Source organism: Lemur catta, chromosome 2 (genome assembly GCF_020740605.2).
Source record: "Lemur catta isolate mLemCat1 chromosome 2, mLemCat1.pri, whole genome shotgun sequence".
In the NCBI taxonomy this organism is placed as follows: domain Eukaryota; kingdom Metazoa; phylum Chordata; class Mammalia; order Primates; family Lemuridae; genus Lemur; species Lemur catta.
This window is the reverse complement of record NC_059129.1, coordinates 132,753,565-132,781,446: the sequence shown is the minus strand read 5'-3', so window position 1 is coordinate 132,781,446 and position 27,882 is coordinate 132,753,565. Positions and strand designations below refer to the sequence as shown.

Genomic DNA, 27,882 nt, shown 5'->3' with positions numbered 1-27,882 from the left:
AATAGCATTTTTCTGAGTGCTTGGAAATCATGAAGGTCCACTGTTGGACAATATTCTACAGCAAACAAGGCAGAGGTGTCTGCAGGAAAGAGGAAATCCAATAAATGTATCAGACAAAGCCAGGGTCAGCACAATTCATCCACTTTACAATTGTCATTCCAGTCTTGTCCAGAGGTGGCAGATGTAACTTTGGTTAATTCTCAATTTTTCAAGAATATATTATTTACTACTTCCTCTATGCCTCCAAAGCACTTGGTACATATTTTCATCAATGTATTAACCACGTTCTGTCATAATTAGTCATTTATCCATCTAGTTTTGCAGATAGACTTGAAGTTCCTTAAGGGTAGAGATTGTGTCTTCATCTTTATTTTTTCAAAGCCAAATGCAATGCCTGGCATATATTGGGCACTATACATTGTCAAAAGAATAAAGAGATAAAGTAATGACTAAAGTCTACTTATATTCTGATGACACAATTACAAGATACTTTGAAAGAATAACTGTATCATTCACCAGTGCAAAGATTCAAAATGTTGGAGACAAGACACAGCAAGGGGCTCTTTTCTGGAGAGCAAAGGGAAAAAAAATAATCATCTTTAGATTTAAATAAATCAAAGGCAGTTTCCATTCTAATCATATACTACTTAAATTCCTGGCCACTAAGGCAACTGAAATGTCAAAGATATTTCAAATTTGCATTATGTAAAAATATATTCATATAGCTGTTAGGGATGTTAGCAAATTGACAGAAAAAGTCAGTGTCATTGGTCAACTTAAATTCTTTCTTTTTGTTCACAAAACTTTGCTATATGGGAGGAAATAATTTGTATTCTTACTCACCTTGAATTATTAACCCCAGTAATTTAAGTTTACAGAATGTACATTTCATATTTCAAATTAATGTAATGAACAAAATAGTGCCAATTATAATCCCTATGTTTCAACTACTCCCACTACTCATTTATGTAGTGATAACTTAGAAGAGTTTATATACTAATGACACTTTCGTAGGGTTATGTATCTAGATGGACTTATATTTCGAGTGAGAGGTAAAACATCATTTTTCAAGCCAGTAGGGAGGAATTCATTTGAATTGGTAGGATTTTAGGAATGGTTCTTTAGGAAATTGGGTATAACTTGCTAATAATTTTTAAGAGAGTTGGAAATAATTGGTTAATAATTTCTAACAAAGAGAGAATCCCTGGGCTAGATGAGCAGTTTTCCTCATCTGTTGAGATTCCGTGTCAACATTTGCACCGCTCACATATCACGGAGATTTGGGATGGGGGCCAGTGCAGAAGTGCAGTTATAAACACCTGCCCCACAGCATCTTAGAAGGTCAAGGTTAGGACCCAAGAGAAGTAGATGAAATTAAGATCATAATCAATAAGGGCAGGGACTTTCATTTCTTAGATGTAATGGGGACATCATTTATGAAAAGACTGTGTAGGGTTGTTTGATATGAACATGTCCTTGAGGACCTAAAGGAGAGATGGGTGGGCTTGGGAAATGGTGCAGGGAAAAGAGCACCTGGTTCAGAGATCAGCTGACTGTTCCTCCCCTCCAAATTTAGGGATATCTTAAAAAGTGGGAGGAACACCCTAAGTGGTAGCCCTTGGATTCCTAGGAGTGAGCAAGGGCTCCACCCAACATGAGATGCTGCTCTGTGGTATGACAGGCATTTTGATGTTCCCACTGTAATGCAATTCTGTTTTGGTAAGATTCTGGTCATCTTCTACAGCCGTCTCGTAAGCCAGATTATTTCCCCCAGCCCAAGATGCTACTAAGCTTAGGGGACCTTCAGATATCTAGACAGGTAGAAGTGGAGGAACGACCTTCTAGAACTGTTCCTAGATAGGGACTGGAAGATTATGTATCCCTATTATAGTCACAGTAGGACCCCAATACTGGAGGTAACTTGAGTGAGTTCCTTGCAACTGAAGAAGTCTAACCAAAGCATGCATTTTTGTATGTGGCATCATTCCTGGTGTCCAAATTATATTTGTTGACTGAAACCAAATTAACTTTGATTTTCTTGCCTTTTCCTCAAAGGAATAGAACTTGTGAGGGAATGTTGCTGCTGCTACTCCTGATAGCAAAGACACTCTAGTTAAACAGCATTTTAAGATTTTAACAACTACTGTGAGGTAAATAGGTAGCTACAGTTGCATATTCCAGCCAGGTAGTCTCCCAAATTCTCAGAAGTTATCTAGGCATTCAAATTAAATTTAGCTGAATGCAAACACTCTTCCCTGCTTTGTTTCAAAGTCTTGCATAGGAAAAAAATAAAACAAATAAAAGGACTTTAAAACATTTCCCCTCTTTCTAGCTTTTGAAGCACCCCCTTCTATACATATTTTTCTAACTGGGATAGTTCAAATTAGCATAATTCTAATATAGTATTTTAGATCACTCCTTGAAATTGGTTCTCTTAAGATTAGGATTGGCATAGAACAAAGGCTAAATCTACTATATGTTTGATGCTGCATCCTCTGTAACAGAACTTGTCACTTACTCAATGTTAGTTGAATGAAAGAATGTTGGAGTTAAACCTAAGGCATGAAACCATAAGAATTCTAGAAGAAAATGTTGGAAAAACTCTTATAGACATTGGCCTAGGCAAAGAATTTATGAAAAAGACCCCAAAAGCAATCACAGTAACAACAAAAATAAATAAAGGGGACCTGATCAAATTAAAAACTTTCTGCATAGCCGAGGAAGCTATCATTAGAGTGAACAGACAACCTTCAAAATGGGAGAAAATATTTGCATGCTACACATCTGATAAAGGGCTGATAACCAGAATCTATATAGAACTCAGGAAAATCAGCAAGAAAGAATCAAACAACCCCATTAAAAAGTGGTCAAAGGACATGAACAGAAACTTTTCAAAAGAAGACTAATGGCCAAAAAGCATATGAAAAAATGCTCAACATCTCTAATCATCAGAGAAATGCAAATCAAAACCACAATGAGATATCACTTAACTCCAGTGAGAATGGCCTTTATCAAAAAGTCCCAAAACAATAAATGTTGGTGTGGATGCGGAGAGATAGGAACACTCATGCACTGCTGGTGGGACTGCAAATTAGTACAACCTCTATGGAAAGTAATATGGAGATACCTCAAAGAACTTAAAGTAGAAATACCATTTGATCCAGCAATCCCACTACTGGGCATCTACCCAAAGGAAAAAAAGACATTCTGTAATGAAGACATCTGTGCTCGAATGTTTATAGCAGCACAATTCAGAAATGCAAAGATATGGAAACAACCCAAGTGTCCATCAATATGTGAATGGATGTATACAATGGAGCACTACTCAGTCATAAAAAACAATGGTGAACTAGCACCTCTTGTATTATCCTGGATAGAGCTGGAGCCCATTCTTCCAAATGAAGTATTAACATCACAAGAATGGAAAAACAAGCACCACATGTACTCATCTTCAGATTGTTACTAACTGATCAACACTTATGTGCACATGTGGAAGCAACACTCATCAGTGTCGGGCAGGTCGGGGAAAGGGGGTAGGTAAATTCACACCTAATGGGTGTGGTGTGCACTGTCTGGGGGATGTGTACGCTTGTAGCTCTGACACGGATGGTGCAAAGGCAATATGTGTAACCAAAGCATTTGTACCCCCATAATACTCTGAAATAAAAAAAAAAGAAAGAATGTTGATTTTTTTAAATTGTGCCTGATCTTACAGATCCAAATGCCCAGTTCAGAGCTGTTAGTTTGGAAGGCTGTATATTTATTCCAGTGATTCTGCCATTATTCTAATCCCTTTTGGAATTCTCTTATTGGAATTCTTGTCTTAGACCAAGGCATGTGGTTTTGAAGGATTTATTGGTGGCAAACTTTGGTTTTGCGAGGGGATTTGCTATTTAGAAAATGCAAAAGGCATCTGGAGCGCAGTCTGGTAAATAAGTTGAGTAATCTAATTTTTTAATCTCATTCATATGTGATTAAAAGCTAACAAGACTAATTTTCTGATGCATTTTATAAACTATATCTGAGAGCAATTCCAAAACAGGAACTCCACAGATGTTTGGAAAACTGGTGGTACCACTGGAATAAGTGTATAATCTAGGTGGGCAACCGCCTTAAATGGAACTACGTTCTCTTTATGCATCTTGTAAAAAATCTTACAAAGTTTTGTTCCTAAAAAACAGAATTCCAAGCGGTCCTCATTCCATAGTCCGGGCAGTGCTTGTAGGTTATCGGGAGGCAAGTGCTGCTGCGCTCTGTGGTCACCTGGACCTGTGGTCCTGACTGCCGTGATGAGTTTGAGTTTGTGGCCATCCTTGTTGGTCCTTCAGCGCGGCAGAAAGGATGGTGTTAGCACCTTTGCTTCTTGAGCCAATTATATTTTAACTGGAATTAGAGTAATGAGCTTCTGTGCTACTTATTAACGTTCTACATGCTGAGATGAGAATAGCTTGAAGCTGTGGAAAAATGCTGATGTACTTAAAATAAAGAACCAAAATAGCCATATAAACAAACCTCAGGGAATTTTAACCAAGAAATTACTGCCAAATAAATCTCCGGCCAGTCAAAATGCTGAATATTTAATTTGAAAAGGAACTATATTTTTAGTCTCTGCCATGCTTGTCAACACTTTGCTGTAATAATAAACTTAACCATTCATTAAAAAAAAAAAAGAGATGGAAGTGACCATTTTCACAAGACCGGTTAGCCATCCCATGCATCAGTAGAAGCCGAAACGCACAACAGACTACTGACCATCACAAACACGAGGTCAGGGGCGTTTGTACTTCATACTGAGGAAAAGAAACATCTGCTGTCAGATGCCAGTTCCACCAAAACTGCTGGCTTCTGTGGCCCTTCCCCCAAGATCAAAAGATGGGCTGAAAAATCAAAGCAAACTCTGGTTGTATTTTATGGTAGTTCAGTAATCTCTTCTCTCTCTGTCTTCTCCTTTAGTGTTCATTTAATTACACTAAAACTCACTGTTGCGAGGTGGAAGGCTGAAGAAACTAATCAGAAAGTTCAGGCAAGAAGGCCATTAGAATATATGTTTTAAACATATTCTATGTTATAAAAACAATATACATCCATCTTAGATAATGTGGAAAATAAATCAACAATCAAGAAGAAAAATAAAAATCACTCATATCCTCAGCATTCAGAAATAATCACTGACAAAATTTTAATGTATTTCCTTCTTATCTTCTTTAAATGCATTATATGCATATAATTTAAAATAAAACTAAGGGTATCCACATAATTTTGTATTTTACCTTTTGCCTTTGGCATATTGTGAACATTTTCCCATGCTAATAAATAGTCTTCAAAAAGATAAGTTTTAAGGGCTACATGATAGCCAACCACATACATGGAACATAAATTTGTCACTGAAATTCCTATTGATACATATGTGACTTTTTTCCATTTATACATACCTATAATGAACACTTCTAACACATCAAAACACATCAATGTTTTGTGTAGTGTTTTGATTCTTTCCTTAGCTTACATTCTGAGAAGCAGAATTCCTAGGTCAAAAGGATTATGTAAATGTTAGGGACATCTGACTCCACCTAAAGCAGTCAGATAGAAATCATAAAAATTTGACTTAAAAGGCAGACAGACTATCTTATTCCATGGAGATGTCTTCAGCTGGAAGACGGGGCTGCAGCAGCCTTTTGGGGCCATGAGGACTGGTGAGGAAACAGAGAGAGCTGGTCTGCAAAGAGACGCCAGAGGAGGGGGTGAAGGCACGGAGGAAAGCAGAGGTGAGAGACCATGGGTGTGGGTTGGGGAAGGGAGAGAAAAAGAGATGGAGCAAGCAAGTATGTGGTTGCCAGCAGACTGGGATTTCCTATGCATGAAGTTCAAGTTTCATGAAATACTCCTCTTTTCTTGCAATAAGTTCCCCTTTTACTCAAGCTGATTGAAATGACTTTCTGTTTCTTACAACCAGATTATCCTGACTCAAACAATGGGATGATCAGTCTTCTGACCATGGCAATCTCAGGCACATGCTCTTTATTTGGCTAGCTGCTGGTCAATATATTTTTTAAAATAAGAAAAAAATTAAAACAAGAATGTATAACTGCTGAATATACCTTAATTTGAAAATGTTATGCTTTTTTTTTTTTTCCTATGGATAGGGCATGTTGGTCAGACCACATGCTGACATGTGAATTTGTTCCCACCAAATGAGTCATTTGAGATTTAAAAAAAAAAAAAAAAACCCACTCAAACACACCTTCCAATTGTTCTGGAGGATAAGAAAAAAAGGAGCTAGTTGGTCTTGGCTTGTACTAACAAATAGTAACCAAAAAATCTGGCTTCAATATATTTAAAACAATATTAGCTGTTCTGGCTACCCCTATGGGAACAGAGTTGTAATAAGCTGTACACTGGCTGGATTGGTGTGATTTTAACCTGGTGGGGGATAAAAAAATATTTGCTACATAGTCCAGGGTTGAAAGGGCAAGAGCAAAGTTCTCTTTCATTCACATTTTCCTGAGAAGGTCTCTGAGCATAGACGAGAGCAGCCCTGGGATGCGGCAGCTCGGACCCACTTTTGCTCATGGCTACCTAGACAGTGTACGTACTAGAGCTAAGACAAAACTCTGGGAGCCTGAGTGTCTTTGGCATTTGTTTTTATTTTGGAATAACAAAATGTAGGTGAGGAGAAGAGGATGTGAGTTTTGTAGGAGAAGAGTCTAAAGAGACAGGGCAAAGAAATAAGCAGAAGCCGTTGCTTCCCTTTCTCCATCTCCTTCCAAAATCGAAATAGTTTCACAGGCATGGCTTTCTGGGAAAGGACTCAGAGATGGTGTCTCAGTCTGTTTTGTGCTGCTATGACAGAGTACCCAGGTCTGGGTAGTTTACAAAGAACAGAGGCTTATTTCAAACAGTTCCAGAGGCTGGGAAGTCCAAGATCTAGGGGCCGCATCTGGTGAGGGCCTTTTTGCTGCATCAGCCCATGATGGAAGGCAGAAGGGCAAGAGAACACACCCACTCATGATAAAGAAGGCAAGAGAGGGCTGAACTCCCTTCTATAACAAAACCACTCTCGCAATAATGAGCCCGCAACTGTGATAGTGACATTAATCCACAGAGGGCAGAGGCTTTGTGACCTATTCACCTCTTAAATGTCCCACCTGTCAATGCTGTTGCTTTGGGGATCAAGTTTCCAATGCATGAACTTTGGAGACACATTCAAACCAGATGGAGATGTGTGTGTAGGAGGTTTATGAGGGTGTGCTCTTGGGAACACCGTCAGTGAGGGAGTAAATTAAGCAGAATTGAGAAGGGCAGAAGTTAAGGTGCAATACAGTTACAACAGTGGCCTCAGCTGATCCCACGGGGCTCCAGTGCTTGGATGGCCCATTGGAGTGATCTCAAATCGAGGCAAGGGGGGTGAGCCTTTATACCTCTGCATCAGCAACTAGTCATTGGATGGGGGTTGCTCCTGTGTGTGGGTGTGTGGGGGTAGGTGGGGACATGACTTTGGACAAGGCAGCTTCCTTCTGTTGGAGGCTTTCCCTGCGTCTCAACTATGAGCTGTTGGCAGCCAATACTCCTAACAACTAGAAACAAATGCCCCAGTGCTCAGGGGGGATCTGGGCAGTGCACTAGGCACTACCGTCTACACCTTGCACCACTTGGGTCCACTTGCTTCATGCAGTGGACTACAACTGGGCAAAGCCCCTGTAGAGTTCTAGTTAGCATTGATTCCTGGATACATCTACAGAAGGTAGGTTATTGGAATAAGCTACAGCCTCTGCCACTGTAGCTGGTCCTGGGGCTTCAACTCATGCATATTTTCTCTCCTACCAGCCACTCTTGATGCCTTTACCCTTGGCTGGCATCTGTCCTGGTCTAGGTGGCTTAACTGGTGGGGTGATCTGACCTCGTGCCCGTCTCAGGCTGTGGCTGATGCATTTGCCCATTTCCCATCAAAACCGGACAGGGAAGTGTGAAGAGATGCTTCGATGTATCACATGGGTGCCAAAAATATCCCTTCCTGCCCCCTTGTATCACTTCAGTGCCACCTCTGATGATCTGGGGTAGTGTGCCCAGGTGAGTTACAATGTCCAGGATGGTGACCCTTTCCTTGCCTGCTGGCCTCCTGGCATGAGGATCGTGAAGTCAGTGGGTGGCAGCTACAGTTTAAAGTTTATTGTGACTCTTACTTTGTTTTCTGGTGGAAGCACATTCCCTCTGGGGACTTGGGCTCTCCCGTAGCCAGTGGGTTCTGGGTCAGACCTGGATATCATCTGCTTCCTGATCATACATCCTTGATACACTTTTGTTGTGGAGTTTGAGCAATATCTTTATCAGCCATCCATCTCTCTTGCAGCCACGTCCCACCGCTTGTCACCGTAGCTCTTTCTAGTCAGGCCCTTCTGGATTCTTACCCACAAGAATTGCACTCACCTTGCTACTGATAGTTAAGCATCACCAACTTGCCTCTGTTATTTCAGTATCCTATTAACCTCATGACTATGAGGAATCCAATTGTGTGACTGCATTTCCTGCTGCCAGCCCCAGACTACAGAGGGCAGCTGCCATGGAGCTCCGTAATGAGGCTCACTCCCTTCTAACCAGCCCTGTCCTCACTGCTCAGGTGAACAGGCTTCTCAGCTGTATATGGCTGACCCATTCTGGCATGCACACTTCTAAGAGCCTCTTCTCTCCTTTGCTGTCTGCCGGAGCAGCCCTAGCATTTCTCCTGCACTTACTGTAAATATATCTTCCAAGAGGCCAAGAGCCTTCCTAGCAGCATGTTAGCATCATCTGCTGGGGTCCTGGCAAGTGTGCTGAATTTTGAATCACAAGAGTGCTTCCATATCGGTAAACCCTCCCACCCTTATTCAAGTTTATATTTAGTCTTCCTTGGTCCAGCACCTCAGGATCCAGCCCCAGGTGTGCCTTCCCAGCTCCTGCTAGCACAAGGTGGCTGAGTCCCAAAGCTGCTTTGGCATAGAGGCCCTTTCCTGCCTTCTCCAGCTCAGAACTTTGCATGCTGGCTCATGTGACCTCATCCTAATTATTGGTGTGATATCCAGGAAGGCAGGTGGGGAGAGATCCTGAGATGCTCACATGTTGTTTTTAAGTTATTCTATAACGTCGTCAAGCAAGCGGACAGTGTTAGTCTTAGCAGAGGGCAATAGGCTACTTCTGCAATTCCAGAGGATCCCAAAGGCTCTGGAAGTTTAAGGCTCTTGAGTGCCTCAAGCCAAATACCCGCATTCCAAGTCTCAGGGTCACACACATACTCTCAATTTTTCACATATAGGATCATATGATTTTTGCAATTCTGCAGAGCCTCTTTTTTCTATTTAAAAGTATTTCTATAGTATCTTTCTATGTCAACGCATATACATTTATGTTAGGTTAAACCATATGAAATGACTGATATTCAAATGTCTTGAACCTACAAAAATAGCACTGTAGTTAAACCTAGTAGAACCTGCTCTTCTGGCAAAATTCCCATTTACTTCATGGCTGTTCCATCTTTGCAGTTGCTTAGGCCAAAAACTTTGGAATTGCTTTTCCTCCTCTTTTTTCCCCCTCACACCTCACATCTGATGTGTCAGCAAATTCATGTACTCTACCTTCAAAACGTATCCAGAACCTTGTCACACTATGTCACCTCCATTGTCATTACTGTGACTCATCATTTCTCACCTGGGTTATTCTAATAGCCTCCTCCGTGGTCTCCCTTCTTCTGCTCTTATCTGCCTTCTATCCATTCTTGACAAAGGAGCCAGAGGCATCCCGTAAAACATAAATCAGATCACGTCTCTCATCTCCTCAGAGCCTTCCAGTGACCTCCCATGTCACTTAGAATGAAAGTCAAATTCTTTACAATAAGCCCTGCATAACCTGGCCTCTCCGAAGCTCCAGTTTACTTCTCTCCCCCTCATTCTTTCTTCTCCCACCCGACTAGCTTCCTTTCTGTTCCTTGGACACATTGGGCTTGCTCCTGCCTCAGAGCCTTTGCAGCTGCTGTTCCATAACCCTGGAATGCAGTTTTACTTGATATCCATGTGGCCCCCTCTTGCCTCCTCCAAGTTTTTACTCAAATGTCACCTTCCGTCGTCTCCCTATTCTAAATGGCACCCCCTTCGTGGCCTGTCTATGTCTATTCCCCTTCATTGCTTTATTTTTATCCATAGTGTTTCTCAATATCTAACATACAGTATATTTTCCTTACTCATTTTGTTTACGGTTTCTCCGCCACCCTTCCCCTGCCCCACTACAATGTGAGCCCAAGAAGGGCGGGACATTTTGCCGGCTCTGAAGAAACTAGAATAGTGTCTGACACACAGTGCTCTTCAAAAAATATTGGTTGAATGAATGAATAAATGGACCGTTTGAAATGACCTCATCTATACAGACCTTAAAGTAGCCGGTTCACTCACTGGTGGATGTTTGTTTTGATTTTGTTTCCATTACGAACAGTGCATCCTCCAGCGTCCTTGTGAAAGCACTTTTGGGGACAATCTTCTAACTTTAATGAAATTCACATTTCCCAAAAGAGAAAATGAAGTTTAATAACTGTAGCAGCACTAATAAACAGAATTTCATTGTTTTGACTTTATCTGAGGGCTGCAAGGTTTGCAAGGTAAACATGGGGGAAAGAGATGTCAACTGAAGAACCGCAAATAAATTTCCTTCTCAGAACGTTGAGGTGAGGTTTGGGCGAGGGCATGCCGAAGCACATTGAAGGAAATTTAAGAGGAAAGTTCTTATCTTTCTCCAGCATAATCCTTCCTCCTTCCTCTCCATTATTTACTGTCTTGGCAACGGCTGAGAAACTCTAATTTAACTTCCACTCCTCTTTAAGCCCTATTTCCATCCTCCATCATAAGGAGTCATAGAGTTGTGTCGATTCCAACGTTTATCCTCGCTTACATTTTCTTTCTTTTATATATCTCCCTTCCCAGTCCCTTCTCTGTTTAGGTCTTATCTTGGCTGGATCCCTCCAAAGCTAAAAGCTAAAAGAAAAGCTGAAAGAACCATTTCCCCAAACTATTTTGTCATACTCTATCCCCAGAAGGATTCCAGTTTGGAGTCCTCTTGCAGAGTGACACCCATGTCACCCCAGGGGCCTTGAGTGTGCAGGAGGCAGGTTACTGAAAAATAAATGAAAGCTAATGTTGTCTCACCTGCGTGAGTGATTTTGTTTATGAAAACACGTGACACATTTGTGGGGGAGCCTGGGAAATATTTGGGTGGAATTTAGAGGTGCCCAAGGTCTTGCACTAGCAGGGAGGGGCAATAGCTAATTACATTTAGATTGCTGCTGCTACTGTAGCAGCATCTGTGTCCTCCCCTGGTGAGTCTACATTCCATACACACAAGCAGAGACATTTACACGTCTTAAGCTAGTAATAAGGGCCTCTGAAGTATGTTTTATTTACCAACCCCTGCTTGTCAGAAGCAACTGGAAACTTCCTCATCTATAGTTTCAAGATGTTTGTAAATTCTTTTTTTCTTTATTTTAGATACTTCATACTTTAAGAATAATTTTTATCTCTAGCCAAGCGTGCAATGCCTTTCTGAATTTATGTTTCAGAGCGCTAATTCCTCCCTCTGGGTGAGTCTTATGTAAATAAATGATTATAGAAATAATTAAACAAATGACAAAATAAAATATTAAAGGGTACAAATGAAAAGACATAAAAATGTTGCGATCTGGGTGGGGCAGGGAATTGGAGGGGTGTGGGGGTATGCAGAAAAATGTTATGAAAGTATTTCAGTAAATGGTTGGGTAAGAAGACTGAGCCTGTTTAAGCCAGGGCTCAGCTTGTTGTCCTATGGCTAGGATAGTCTTGTCCAGTCAGTAGTGGCCAGTCCAAGGGCAAGATCTCTCAAGGGACCCACCCAGTTGCTGTGGCCAGCCAGAGGTGCTAATGCTGGACTTCATTGAACAAGTTTGTAAATCCAGGATAAAAAGATCAATGTAATATTGATACTGTTATGTAAGATATGTATGGGTAGCGATCATATGAATGTAATAAGTTTGGTCATTACTATGCTATCTTGAGTATGCTTTATCTGATTTTAAGATATGTGAGGTGAATAAATTGGCTTTACTATATTTTAAACTCTGAGTTACTATAGTAGATTGAATGCTAGGAAAGAATATAATTATTAAATTTGTTAAAATCTACCTGACAGGCATTTGAAAGACTTGAGCAATTCAGATGTATTAAATACATAATTGTAGTAAGAAATGTCTAAGAAAATTTTGTTAGGTATTTGAGAGAGGAAAACTTAAGAGTTAATTTAAACATTCGCCAAGGAATGTAAGAATAGCTCTTCTTATTTTTGGACAATTGCTATATTTCTAAATAAAAAAGAAATGAGATTTGCAAACTGTAAATGTTCATAAAAACTGAGATTCTTAATTTACAGCTTTAATAAATTGAATACTAATTTTAAGCCCCACTACAGTAAATGATTAGGTAAGCAGACAGAGCTTTTCTTCCTGGACACAAAAATTCTCTGACTTTTATTAATAAAAACTCAACTTATAATTCCCACTGTGATCTCAGAGACACAGAGTAACTTAAGTGTTTGAGATAGAAAAAGCTCAGGGACAATCTTAATTTAGTTGTTGTCACCTTTTAAAATCCCCCTTCAATATCCAGGTTAGCACAGTCTTCATTCCGTCTTTATAATCGTCATGTTCCATCATGCCTTACAGCCATCTTTGCTCCTTCTCTCCTTGGGGTGCCACCAGGGAGTAGGTATAAGCACAGGACTTCATTTTCCCTACCTAGAGAGGAGTTCATTGTAAACATCTCTCTACTCCTTTTCTATCTGTTTTATCTCTTTTATTTGCTTTCTCACCTTACTTCTCTCCTTCTGCAACTATTCCCAACAAGCAAGTCACTCATACAGCATTTCTCATGGCTCATACGAAGGTGTCCAGAAGTCACTTTGTGTATACCAGAGTTCCATATGAGGGGAACATGCCATGGCGGGGAAGGGGGCTATGCATTTGCAGTTTCTAAATGGGTCATGCTGTTCCTTGACTGTGATTAAAATGAACTTGCCCCTTCTTGTCTACCTCACTCCCCATTTTTTAAAGTTCACCCTTCCATGATTGCTTGAGTTTCTTGGGGACTTCCTTTTCCCCCTCTCAACATTATTAAAACTGGTTCATATTGCTGTATGTAGATATTTGGTATTCTATTCTATGGATACGCCGCTGTTACTTATTCATTTCACTGTTGGTGGAAATTTCAGGTTGTTTTCAGTCTTTTTACTTATTATGAACAATTACTGTTATAAATAATTTTATGCTCGTCTCCTGGTTACATGTGCAAGAATTTTGCTTGTGTCTCTAAGTTTCTAGGAGTGGAATTGATGGGCCAGCTCTAACAGGTGATGCTGAAGGTTGTACTGACTTCTACTGTACTGCACGCAGCATAGGAGACATCCTGTTGCTCCACGTCTTCATGAACACTTAATATTGCCAAGATTTTTAATATTTGCCAGTCGTGTGGGCCTGAAATTATGTATCATTGAGGTTTTAATTTTCATTTCTTTGATTGCAAATAAGCTGAGTATCTCTCAATGTTTATTAATATTCAGTTTTCTTCCTTAGTAAAATATTCATTTTGTGGCCATTTTCCCATTGGGTTATTTATTATTTTTTAAATAGACCCTGGCACATAGTAAGATATATATATATATACATATATATATTATTGATTCATAGGAGTTCTTTGTATATTCAGGATCCTGATCCTTTGTCAGTTTTATGTAGGGCAAATATCCTCTCCCAGATGATGGCATGTATTTGTCCCTCTCTTCATGATATTTTTTAATGAATAGAAATTCTTTTAATGTAATTTACTTTGTCAATATTTTCTTAATGATTGTCACCCTTTGAATTATGATTAAGAAAGGCTTCTATACCCTGAGATGATAAAAGATGTTCTCTTATTTTTCTTCTTAAAGTTTTTTGTAAAAATACTTTTTATTTTGAAATAGCTTCAAGCTAATAGATAGTTGAAAAGATAAAAATAGTACAAAGGAACCCAGTATATCCTATTCCCAGATTCACATATTGTTTACATTTTACCCCCACTTCCTTTTGCATTCTCTCTCTCTTAATTGTTTTCTCCTTCTCTCTTGAAACATTTAAAGGTAGGGTGAATAAATCATGGCCATTTACCCCTAAATACTTCAGTGTATATTTTCTAAGAATAGAAATGTTCTTCTAAAAGTTTAAAACTTTTGCTTTCCGCATTTAAATCCTTGATCCATCAAGAATTAATTTTTGAGTAAGTTACAAGAGAGAGCGCCAACGTAAGTTCTTACAGAGGTGTCTTGGAGTTTCACACTATCTGTGAATAGTCCATATCTCTGAATGTCACTTTTAATAAATACCAAGGTTTCACATGTGCATGGGTCTGAGTTTGGGCTCTTCAGTTTGTCCTGTTGGTCTATTCATCTATCCTATTAAGATAGACCACACTCTCTTAATCACTATAGCATTGTAGTAAGCCTTGATATGTTATTGTGGAAGTCTCTTCTACCTTCTTTGTCTTCTTTAAGACTGTTTTAACAGCCATAAACTCTTTGCTCTTTGATATAAAACTCACAATTAGTTTATCAATTTCCAAGAAAAATCATTTGGAGATTTTTATGGGAACATCTTTAAATCTATTATTAAACTAAAAAAGCAGGAGGCCAATTAGCCTGAGGTAGTCTTTGTCCCTTGAGTTCCTGTGTAACAAACTGCAACTTTACTTAGTATGTAAACAAACCTAAATCTAATTTAAGAGTATATATTTTTGTAACAAATAGCTGGGATTCAGCCAATCACAGGCCGCCAACTGATGGGACCATGCCCAAATAAGGCAAATGCCCTGCTGTAGCAAATCAGATGATTTCCCTACTTTGCTTCCATATTCAGCCCAGGAAAGCTCTCTGCCCATGTTCCTGGGTGGTGCTCTCTGGACCTCTTCTAGTTCTAAGGACTGCCTGATTCATGAATGGTTCTTTGCTCAGATAAAGTATTGAATTTAATTTGTCTAAAGTTTTTTCAACACTATAAATCAGTTTTGTAAGAACTGACATCTTTGCAAAATTGAGCCTTTTGATCTATAAAGTTAGTATGTCCCTCCATTTATTAATATTTAGGTATCTTAAAAATCCTTTTAATATATATCTATAGAATATTTTTGCTGAAAGATAGTGCACATTTTTTTGGATTTATGCCCAAGTATTATTATGTATATTTCTTGATATTATAAATGGTATTTTTAACAAAATTTAGAACTCTAAATGTTTGTTATTGGTTTACAGAATACAATTGACTCTTTCAAATTGGGATTATGTCTAGTAACCTTGCTAGAAGTTCTAATGTTAACAATTTGTAATTCTTTTCAGGTTTTCTATGCATACAATCATATGACTTGCATATAGTAACAATTTTGTTTCTTCCTTTCCAATGCTTATATCTTTTACTTCTTTTTCTTGCTTATTTAGGATGACTAGGACATTTAGAACAATATTGAGTAGTAATGAGAATGAGTATCCTTGAATTGTTCCTGATTTCAAAAGGAATAATTTTTAACATTTCAGCATTAAATAAGATATTTGCCATTGTTTTTTATGGATACATTTTATTACATTATGGAAGTTTTCTTCTATTCTTAGTCTATTGCATTTTGAATTTCATTGAATGCTTTTTCTGAATCTGTTAAGATGATCAATTCTCCTCTTTGATCTATTATATCAATTATGTTAATAAATTTTTTTCTGAGTTTGAACTAACTTTGCATTCCTAGAATAGACATTAATTATGATGTAAGACATATAGGATTATGTTATATAGAATTCAGTTTGTCAATATTTTGTTTAGGGTTTTTGCTTCTATTTTCATGCATACATTTTTTTTCCTGGTTTTGGAAAAAAATTATACTACTGTTATAAAATAAGGTAATGTTTCCTCTTTTTCTATTTTCTGGAAGAAACTTGGTAAGATTGCAATTATCTGTTCCTGAATTTTGGGAGAACTCACCTGTAGAGCCATCTAGGCTTAGAGTTTATTGTATTTTGGTAATATTTATCAAGCCATTCATATTTTCTATTATCGCTTGAGTTACTTTTTGTAATCTGTACTTTTCTAAGAATTTTTCCATTTAATCTGTTTCAAATTTATTTTTATAAACTTGTTTATAATATTCTTTTTTATCTTTATAATCTCTGCTACATCTGTGGCTTTGTTATCTTTTTATCTCAGTCCTAATCTTGTTTATTTATACCATCTCTCTTTTTTTTTTTATCAGTTTTGCTAGAAATTTATCCATTTATTAGTGTTTTTAAAGATACAACTCTTAGCATCTTGATTCTCTTTAATCAAGAGAAAATGTTAATCAACATTTTATCCTTTGGAATAATACAAATATGTCCTGATGCTTTACTTTCAATTACCTCTCAATGAATTTACATGCTATTATTGTCTGATATTTAATTCTGTGGTTTTTTTCGTTTTTCAATCCCTACAAATAGACAATCGTATCTCTAAGTTACTCCCCGATAGAAAAGTCATCACCTCTTTGGGTCTCATGTTAATTCTTCCAAGTCCTAAGATCACCTGCTGACTTACGCTGGCTTTCATAGTCCTAAGGAGCATGAACTTGGAGGATACCAAAACCATTTAAAAAATCAAGTTCGTGAACCTATTGCTATTTCTGAGAACTGTTTACCTCAGACAAATTTCCGCTTGATTGAGATGATCAAACAACAGCTATTCTCTCACCCTTTCCTGTTTTCATACTCTGACACATACTGTGTTTTCTTTCTAATGAAACAACTTTAGGGGAATTTTCTAGTACACTTGAAAACCTACTTTTTAAAATAAAGTTAATGAAATATTTTCTTACTGGGCTTTCGCTAGTTTCCATTGGTTCCCCTTTCCCTTCCTTGTGGTTAAAGTCTTGGGTCTTTATTGGCAAATAAAGTATTTGGGTAAGACATGAGATATTTGATACACGAAAACAAAGAGTCTCAGTAAATAATAGAAACATAGGCTTTACTTGTCAGAGTGCATTCCACGTGCTTCCTGAGTAAACACTTCAGAAAAATCCTTTAAGACAACAGACTCTAATCAGGCCAGCACAGCACAAAAAAAGCCAAGTAAAAGCTTAAGATAAGAGAGAATTATGACTATTCTCTCTAAAAACAAAGCTGTATTTTTGAAACAGCCTCTGTAGAGTCAAAGCAATTGAATTCTTTGTCCTTACAGTCCTGCTGGAAGTGAAGAATTACTTGGTGTGTGACCTAGGACAAGAGCAGGGACTTGAACCAAGTTGTCGGACTCCTAAACCCACGCCCTGACGAAAATGACGGTCTCAAAGGATCCCCAATGCATAAACTAGGCTCCATCAATTTTGGTCTAACTCAAAGCTTATTGCATGCCAAAATCATAAAACGGTGGTGGCGGGGAGCCAATCTGAGACCCGATGGAGGGACAATGCGGATCTTACCTGGAGGCAGCCTAGATTCACCGCAGAAGTCCTTGGGAGGGTTGGGGGGCTGAGGTGGGGGGTAACAACAAGTCTTTGGAAGACGTAGCTGCAAAGTCAAGCCATGACGTGGCAGTGATGGCCTCTGACTGAGAAAGAGAAGACTGGAGGGAGAAAGTTAATATGTGGACAAGGAATTTTGTTTGCAAAATCTACACTCAAAAATGATCTTTTTGACTTTTTAGAATCCATAAAATGAGTTTTCTAAGATTAACAGCCATCTCTTTGTTCAATAATGGGGAAATTTCTTCCATAAATATGCAATAATAGAGAATTGTTTTTCTTTTTGAGAATTCATAGTATCTCCAAATTTCAACCTCTGAACATTACCAATATTGCAGTATTTTGCTTCATCACAGAGTATATTAAGTTTTACTTTTCTCTTCTAGGAAGGGACCTGTTTTACCCACCCTTCTTGTTGTGGAGTCTGTCAAATGGAGGTTTGCGCCATATCTTTTGTAAACCTTTTCAGAATCCTTTTACAGCTTATCTTTTCTTAAGATTGAAGGCTGTCATATTTTTTCAAAAAAAAGTCTATGTTTCCAATAGAAAATTCATGTGGAATTTCCAAATGAATGCACAGTATTCTTTTTGAGAGTAGATATTTTTTGCTTTCTTTATAATAATCACTTTAAAAATATTTAAGTATTTTGTGAGGATATAAACTTTATGATTTTATATTTAGACCTATGATCATGTGTGTCCTTTATTTTAAATTTTATTAATAGTTGCCCAGTGTCAACTTTGTGCCAGGTTTTGCAGTTTTAAATATATTAATTTATTTGATCCTCAAAAAAGCCCCATGAATATGTACTGTCGTTATGTCCATTTTGCATGTGAGGAAGGCCAGGCACAGAGAGTTTAAGTGACTTGCCCCCTGTCACACAGCTCACCATGCTGGGCCCAGCCTTCCACCCCGGGCAGCCCAACTCCACCGAGACTCTCGCTCTGCGATGCTGTGATAACTGTTTAGCCAGATATGTCTTTAACCTGCCTCCCAGGTTTATACACATGCAGAAGCTGCAATAACTTCTAAAAACCACAAGGACATTATGCTAAGTCAAACGTGCCAGACACCAAAGGACAATACTATGCGATCCCACCCATTTGAGGGCCCTAGAGTCGTCAGATTCATATAGACAAAAAGCAGAATGGCGGCCACCTGGGGCTGGGGGAGGGGAATGGGGAGCTGTTTGATGAGGACCGAGTTTCATTTTGTGAGATGCAAAGAGTTCTGGAGATGGACGGTGGTGATGGTTGCACAGCATGTGAATGCATTTAATGCCGCTGAATTGTGCACTTAAAATGGCTAAAATGGTAAATTTTATGTTATGTATATTTTACCACATTTTTTAGAAAGCCACTAAAATTCTCTTCAGTAGGTTAACGATTCAGTGAACACAGAGTGTCCACTTGTCACTAGGAGTTGCCAGGTAATTCAACTGATTTGAACACTTTAGAAGTAAGGGAGACTTCAAACCAGGGAATGACCTGAGGGATACTTATAATTTGGAAAAGTCTGTGTGGCTCTGATTCTGTCACACACATCGTACCTTTCAGTTTCCATATGGTGTTGTGTGTTGGTGGAGAAGAGGGACCAGAGTCGGGCCCAGCCAGGAAGGCAGGAGCCCAGCAGCGGTGCCCTGTTCTCCCTGCACTGGGGGTACAGCCGGTCCCCCTGGCTTGGCTCCCAGTTCAGGGCTCCAGCTCGTGGATGCTTGTGCCGCTGAGTGATTGTCTGAGATGCTCCGAGGTGCTCTGGGACTCTGGCTGCCACCACAGTCATCACCACTGTTTATCAGACACTGGGGCTCAGGCCATCAGGTGTCATCCTCACAGTGGTGCCATCATGTCAGGGCCGACACACCCAAGTAACAGAGGAGGACGCTTCCTCCAATTCCCCCTCATGGAGTCAGGGCCCCCAGACACCCTCCCGCAGAGCACACGGCCCCCTTTGGTTCCCAGCCCCTTCCTCAGTGTAGTGGCCAGACTGGCACCCTTTGTCGTAGCGTCTAGCTCCCTACTAGACTGTGAGCTCCTCCTCTGCTTTGTTTCTAAAAGTAGCCCCAGCAAGAAGCAACACAGTGCTGGGCGTAAGTCAGGCTTTCAGTCAACATTTGTAGAATGAAGAACGTAGTTACATAACTTCTCCAAGGTCCCATTGCAAATAAGTTGAAGAATAGGATTCAAATAAAACCCTATCACATATCTCTTCATTGTTCCCTGTTTTCAAAATTATAAATGCACACATACGTGTACACACACTTATACACACAGAGACATATGTGTGTGTGTGTGTGTGTATATTTTTTTCTTTTTTGAATAGGGCACAAGGAAAAGAGAAGGAAGACTGCATTTCCCAGGGGAGGAAGCGAGCAGGGGTGAAGGCATCCCTCAATGACGGGCAGGAGGAGATGTCAGATGGGGTCAATGTCACAGGCTTGGGTCCTGGCTGGGCACAGAGGCCCTCAGGGTAGCAGCCCTCACTCCCAAGGCTGGGGTATGTTCAGAATCAGGTGAACTCTTCTCTGATATCAGAGCCCATTCAGTCCTGGCCATATGAAGCTCAGCTCTCCCACCACCCCGACTCACCCGGCACTGTCAGCACCTCCCCCGTATGGTCTGAGTGTGTGCCCCCCAAGTTCACATATTGATACCTAATCCCCAGTGCACTGGTGTCAGGAGGTGGGCCTTCGGGAGGCAATTAGCTCATGAGGGCTTTCATGGGAATGGGATTAGTGCCCTTATGAAAAAGGCTTGAGGGAACTTGTTGCCCCTTCCCTTCTGCCATGTGAGGACACATAGGTGCCATCTGCGAGGAACGAGCCCACACCAGACACTAAATCTGCTGGTGTCTCGATGACTTCCCAGCCTTCAGAACTGTGAGCAGTACATTTCTGTTGTCAAAAATTATCCAGTCTCAGGTATTTTGCTACAGCATCCTGAATGAACTAAGATGTCCCCATTCACATGCTCGCACAAGTACACACACCCAGGCATACAATGCTCACACATAACACTCACACACCTGCATACACACAAACACACCCACAAATCCACACATGTGCACGCACACACAGACACATACGCTTATACACACCCATACGGATCCACATCCACATATACATCCACACTCACACCTAGCACACAGAGACCACACACACACACACACACACACACACACACACACACGCAGTCACATACACTTGCACATGTGTGAGTCTGAAAAGGTTATTACGTGCTTTCTGAGGCTGCTTGATACCCTTGCAATTAAGTCCAAACTCCTTGGCTTGGCATTTGGGGCCTGCCACATTTTTCCAGCCCTTTCTGCTCCCACACATCTCTAGACGTCACCTCCATGAGGAGGCAGTTGGGTTCCCGGGCTGGGTTACACAGGCTGGCAGGGCGGCTGTGAATTGGAAGCCTGACGCTGGGAGCCCTCTCTCCTTGTCTACACTGCAGGCAAGGTCTTCAGTCACTGCTACACCCCTGAGGACTGTCTAAGGCAACAGCCTCCTGGTAGGACCCTTCGCATGTTTGCATAAGCTTTTTTATCTGCTCTAATCCTCCCTAACGCACCTGTTGGACCCTTCATCAAAACACAGACAAAGGCACTGCTTTGTGTGTCTTCCCCCCTCCCTCCCCCCCCCCCCCCCCGTCCCTTCCCCCGGAGGAGAGCCCTCCCACACCCCAGGTGTCTGCATGCCTGCCTTGTGCTACATACCAGCCACCTATTACAGTTGCTTAACTTCCTTCCTTTGTTAAGTCTTAAATCCTTACAGACAGGTTGGTTCAGTGTTGTATTTGTCTGTGTCATTTTAAAGAGTTTAGCAGGATACTTTGCATAGATCGGTTGCTCTAAAAAATTATTTACTCCTCTGTGATTACATTTTTTGCTCAGTAAATTCTTCCATAGTTATTTGGCTCCACTAATAACATTGTGTACTGAAATGTACCTAAGAAAACCATTGAAGTGTAACTGTTATCTGATAAGGGTACATCGCTAAGCCTGTGACTTCTTCCTGCGCTAGTCTTAGGAGAACGGGATCCTGGGGCGACCAGACATGCGAGGGTATCAGGGAAGATAGTTTATGGGATCACGTTCTTGGTGGGAAGCAGGAAGAGGTGGCTAGGTCACAAGATAAGAGTAAGAAAATTCTAGAAAAAGAAATGCAAAGAAGGAAGGGGACAGAAAGAAAGCTATACACAGTTAAAAGACCCATTTCTCTTAATTAAAATATTTTTGCCTTGACTCGGCATGTCAAGCCAAAGGGTCAAAATTGAATTAAGAGGTTTATGCAAACGCATTTTCATCACATGTTCTATGTATTTGTTGAAGCAAAAGTTTTCTCACTAGAGCAATTCAGGGATTTTTGCCTCCATGACAATTATTTTTAAAATGAAGTTCCCACATGAATAGCATATCAGCTTTTATATAAGCTACCATGGGTTATGAGCTCTTAAGAGGAAAAATGTCCTAAGTGAAAAAATATTATTATTGCTACTTTATTACTCTCAAATTCAGCTGCAGCTTGGTGGCGAGGCCGTTGGGATATCGTGCATGCATTGCTTTGATCTCTATGCTATTTGTTTCCATATCAGTGTGAGTGTTTTTCCCGGGGAATCTCTGGTTTCTGGCTCAGGGATCCTTTGGCAGAGCAGCTGCTGTGTCACATAGAGTGGGTCCCTGGGACCATTTCAGTTCTGCATGTAGATTTACCTTTGAAGGCTTAAAATCTCTCTGAAGGGGGGTTGGGGAAGAAAAGACTTAGTTTTTCCTCCTACCTCTGAGTTCAATTACCTAATAAAGATTCATCATTCCTTTTGTCCAAGGAACCCTGTGACCTAATTTTGCTCTCTGCCTCGGTTCAGATATCACAACCCATTTTTATGCATTTGGCTTCCCTAATGAAATCCACATGTCCTAAATCAATAAAGCCATTGTTTAGTGTCCTTCTCTTTTTTCTGCAGTGCCTTTTGCCGGGTCTATTTTGTTTGCATACTTGTTTGTCGGAAATACGGCTATTTATCTAGACTCTCCTCCATACCCTCCCACCCCCTTTGGGGGTCTTTTTCTTATCCTTCCTCTGTGTGATTATCAGTTTGTTGGTGTGTAGCTATTAAATGCTCTTTCATGGACTAATCTAAAAGAAATTTGTTTATTCAGGTTTTCTTTCTAATTAATTGTCTGTTTTAGATAGGTTAAGAAATTAACAGTGGAAAATTCAACATCTTTGTTCAATCTTTGTAGGATGTAAAAGCCCCCTGTGTAAACTTCAGGAACTCAGCTTTTATTGCCTGTCCCCAGACTCCCCAGTCTGTCCTTTTTCCACTTAGGAGCCACCACTGAGCATTAAGCATTACTGAATATCAGATCTTTCCGTATTCTTAAAGTCCCTAGATCATGACAAGACCCTCTTTAGTGGCTTTCTGCTCCTAATGACCCAATACCCAAGAAGGTTGTCTGATGGATAGTTAGGCTACTTTTGCAAGGAAAATTTTACTTATCTCAAAATCCAGGGCTTCAAAACAGAAACCTACTCAAAGCCTCAGAGTCAGTACCAAAGGGGGTTTGCTTCTTGAGTAACTGTCCCCAAATCTCCCCATAAATTCTGAGTAGTTCTCCATCCCATTGGTGACTTTCAACACAGTCAAGGGAGGCCTGGCCTAGTGCACGTCCAGATTCCCTCTGGGAATCTTTCCTTTCCGATTCTTCATGGAAGAAAGTGTGGGCTGTTAGCAAGTGGGTGCTTTCATACAGATGATGGAAATGAAACACCAAGTCCAGCTTAATAGCTAAAATGATAGTGTCTGACCATTTTGTCACCAAACTCTTTCGGCTTCAACCTTGCCAAATGGGAGAAAGAGAAGAAGGAATAAACATATGGGTGGATCCTAACATTCATTCTTCATGACCCTCTTCTTTTCTTCCTTTCTTATCTTTCTTGGCCTTTTTGTGGGCTCCTGCCATGTCTCTTTTTCTCATTGTAACGCTCTTGCCAGAGGCATGGCAATAGTTCTATTCCCACATCATCTTCTTTTTCTGCATTTTTATTTAAATCATATTTTAACCAAAAAAAAGATGTCTTGTGTTTTCCTGAAAAACTCTATTGTTACCCTTCCGGCTTTCATGTGAGAAGGTGAGCTTGGAATAAATCCCCACAGGTAGCACACATAGCTAGGTAGCCACTTTAAAAAATCAAAAACTAAAAGCTCAAAGCCTCCCACTATTGCTTTATTAACACCTTTCCTGGAGGGGCAGTAGTCATCAACAGTCAGAGGAATGAGCACAAACGTGCTGCTTTGTCCCCCTGAGAAATACCAGCAGCTTCCAGGACACTTCAGTTCTCTTCAGGGAAGACAAAGAAAAAGAGAATCCTGTTGTGTTTGCTGTGACCAAGGGTCAGCCCCCTCCTCTGTCTTCTGCATTCTCTCCCTCGGACTCTTCCTTCTGTGGAAACATTTCCTCTTCACTGTCTAGAATTACTGCTTTCCCACTTCAAGTCCTTTTGAGATGCAAACATTTCTGCAGGCTGGACCTACACTTCTTTTCTGTCTTTGAGCTGGTGAGGTAAGAAGAGGCCCGGGAGCCACGCTTAGCTCCACGCGCCCGATGTCCTGTAGAAGGGAACACCAGCTCAGGAAGTTGACAGCATTCCTAGAATAGGGTCCAGACATCCCTCCTCCTGCTGGTGACAGGGCCTTGGGTGGGGCTGTGGGACTGGAGTAGGCTGGAGCAGCCCTCACAGACCCTCCACTGCCAACGCCAGCTGGAGGCCGGGCCTCCATCTCCCTCTCCAGCACGCTCTTCTCTCTCCACAGGTGTTTGCTCCCACTTCTGTGCTTAATTGACCCAGGCAGCAAAATGGGGTGCTCTGAACACCATTAGAGGAGCGCTGGGGGTTGACGGGATGGCAGCGCGGCAGGGCTGGTGTGACCAGCTGGCCACACCTTTGTTGTTGTCATCATCATCATGATTTACCAAGTGGGCAGTTATGCTGGGATGAATGTTATGCCTGAGTTAGAAATGGATCTGAGATGTCCTCAAAGAAAACAGGGCTGGGCACGGTGGCTCATGCCTATAATCCTAGCACTCTGGGAGGCTGAGGCGAGAGGAGCACTGAGGCCAGGAGTCTGACAGGTTGCAGTTAGCCGTGATGATGCCACTGCACTCTGTAGCCTGGGCTACAGAGCAAGACCCTTTCAAGAAGAAGAAGAGGAAGAAAGAAGAAGTAAGAAAAAGAAGATGAAGAAGATAAAGAGGAAGAAGAGGAGGAAGAGGAAGAAGAAGAAGGAAGAGAAGAAAACAGGGTGTGTGTAAGGGCAGGAGCAGCAAAAGTGTTTCATTTTGCCTGCTAGATTGCTAGTCCCAGTGCTGGCCGCCTAGCACTGTGTTAACAAAGATTCGGAGGCTTTCCTCTGGCTTGGCAAGAAGGGGTGACTGGCTGTGGTCATGGGAGAGAGGAGTGGCAGCAGGAGTGTCGTCCCTTTGGGTTTGAGCTTCTGCTAGCAGAGGAGGAAGTGACTGAAAGCCAAAGGAATACACCTTCTCCCCTGGTTCCCACAACTGGGCTGTTCTACGCCTCTCACTCTTTGCTGTCTTTCTTAGGACTCCTTTGGTACCTCCCAGTCCTGATGTACCCAGTCTTACCCACAAGTTTGCTGGAAAAGAAGAGCAAAGAGAGAGCTGAGGGGGAGAGACTCACACGGCACCTCCCAGGGAGTCCAGTGGTGCTTGTCCAGCTCCTCCGCCTCCCAGCTGGGAGGCTTTGCACAATTCCCAACGTCTTGGTGTGACAGCCCCTCAGCTCTAGCATGCGGATGATAGAGGGTTATTGTGTGGATTAGATGAGATAACATATAAAAGCACTTGGAATATTTTACTGGCTCCATAAATGTCAGCTATGTTATTAGATTATATATAATATCTTTTCTTTCTTAGTAAAAGCTCTTCTTCTATGGTGGCTTGACACCACGCCTCCCTGAGGATCCCATTGTGTCCTTATGCATGTCGGGGCTCCTCCCCTTTGGGACTCTGAGCTCCCATTGAGGGTAGAGTGTGTGGCTTTTTGGGAAATAGAGGCATCATGGGATCAGGGCCCGATATATCTAAAAGGAATCTCAACAATCTTCTAATTCCACGTTAGAAATTCCTAACTCAGTGGCAGAGGTGGAGCAGAGAGTATTTTCAGCATTCCTCAGCAGGTTGACGGAGACTTTGCTACAGCTGTAAAGCAGAGGACAAGGCATCTGGGAGCCTCCTGCTCCCCTTGCATCCCTCTGGCTTCGTAGCAGCCTTTCTTTCGGGTGCCCAGGGCCACCTTGGCTTGTAGTCCAGGGTGGACGCAGGATTTTTCTCCTGACTTCATTAAACCTTCATTCCCTGTGGAAGCACCGTGGCTGGGCTCCAGAAGGCTATCTCATTCTGGTCATTCCCACTGGTAGGGATGGTTGGTGTCTATGATCCGCTGGCAGTATTCACATTTTAAAAGAGAAGGCCACTGACCAAGGTTATGGGGAGAATGTGGTGCATTTTTCAACACGGAGGGCCTTTTGTTCTCCACCAGTATTTCAGAAAGTTTATCGGGAGTTGATAAATGAGTACCCCTTTTTGTACTCCTGGCTGCTAATCACTGGTGCAGAGAGAGCCTTCTCCTCCTCAGCCCAGGTTGGGGTTTTTTAGAAAGGTATTCAGGACGGAGATTCCACACTTCCCCACACGGCTCTCCTTGACTGCTTAATAATCCCACCTATCAGGATGTTTTCTCTTACATTTAAGCTAAATCCTCTCTGTGCTGTTTGATCCATTTTATTTCCTCCTGTCCTGCCCTCGATGGAAACAGAAAATAGCTGGTGGCTGTTTCTTGCACACAACAAAGAATTCTGGCTTCTAAGGCTATTTGATTAAAAGGAAACTCGCTAGAGCAGCCACCCCAGTGAGCCCTTGGGCCCTAGCTCCAGCGGTTGGGCTTGGGTCTTGCACTTCAGCACAACCAGGGGCACCATGATACACCAGTTTTATGTCCTTGCCGTGTGTGTGACAAATCCTGTGTTTAACTTGGGTGAGCTTCAGAAGGTTCTTGTTACACCACATTCCAACTAAGAGCCTGCCACCAAAGGCCCGCATGTGAACCCTGTTAACGTTGCCCGTAGCATTTTAGACTTCCCTAACGGAAGCACAGAAGCTGCCCTAGAGGATGTGGATAGTGTCACCAAGGTTGAAATGTAGTATTTGTCCACTTGTTAAAAAGAGGGAGTATGGAGAGTGTGAATACACAAAACTGCAGGGCCCAATCCCTTGTATTCTCATTTGTATCAGCATTTCGTAGAGCAAGAATCCTTAGCCAGCTTGGTGGAAAAGGGAGACAAGTTTCATATGCAATGGACTCAGGATTCTCACTTGAAAGTGGTCATAACACAAGTCTCTGCCAAAAAATTCTTGCTAATGCAACAAAAGCAGTATCCTGAAATGGGAATAATTTTTCAGGTTTTTCCCCAGCTAGCTTATTTTTGTTGTGTCATTCACTGATTTTCAAGTGGGATCTCAGGACTGATGTGGAATGCCAGAGAGTAAGTCATAATAATAACCACTAATGTTTATTGAACACGTGTGCTAAGTATTTGATGCACATTAACTCTTAATCCTCCCAACAGTGTTCTGAGGTCCACATTGCTGTTATCTCCATTGTGTAAAGAAAGCGAGTTATAGAAAGATTCAGAACTTGCCCGAAGTCATCCAGCTAGCAAGGGGCAGAGGCACAACTTGGATCCAGGCAGTTTAGTTCTCCAGCCCAGACCCTCAGCCAAGCATGACATGACGTCTATGCCCCAAGCCATGAGTTAAGTATGGTCACCTCTCTGAAAGGTCAGGTTGCCCAATGGTGAATAGTTCAACACATCACTTTTCTACAGTGATAAAATAGATGCGGAGTCTTACGCAAACATGCCACCTCAAAGAAATTTTTAGTATGTGGCGAATTGCTTCAGGCTGTACCCTGGGGTCCTTGGGGAATGCACTTCATCTTCTCTGATGTCTGGGGGAGCATTTTGCTAAAAACTTTAAGAGCTACTGTGGTGTTCCTTATCTATTCCTCATTTCAGTCCCCTTGCACTGACGCCAGAGGTCAGAGGTCAAATGTTAGGTCCTGAAAATAGAATCTCTCATCATTTTTTTTAGACCCTTGCTCTACCTTCTTTTCTCTGGCATGGTCATGCCAGTGGCCTTACCTGAATGGTGAGGAGGGAGCATTTCCTTAGATGTTGGGGGTCAACACCCCAGAAGTAGGGTCTGTGCACCGCCACTGGTCAGTCGCTCCTCATGCCCTTCCCCCAGATG

At 41.3% G+C, this 27,882-nt stretch overlaps 1 long non-coding RNA gene across 1 annotated transcript; it reads right to left on the bottom strand.

The window, feature by feature from the left end:
* Positions 1–27,882, bottom strand: LOC123633356. The gene is made up of 3 exons (XR_006733582.1): positions 27,774–27,882; positions 17,508–17,650; positions 1–79 (listed from the first exon to the last, which is right to left on the bottom strand). It is a non-coding gene; the product is annotated as an uncharacterized LOC123633356 (long non-coding RNA).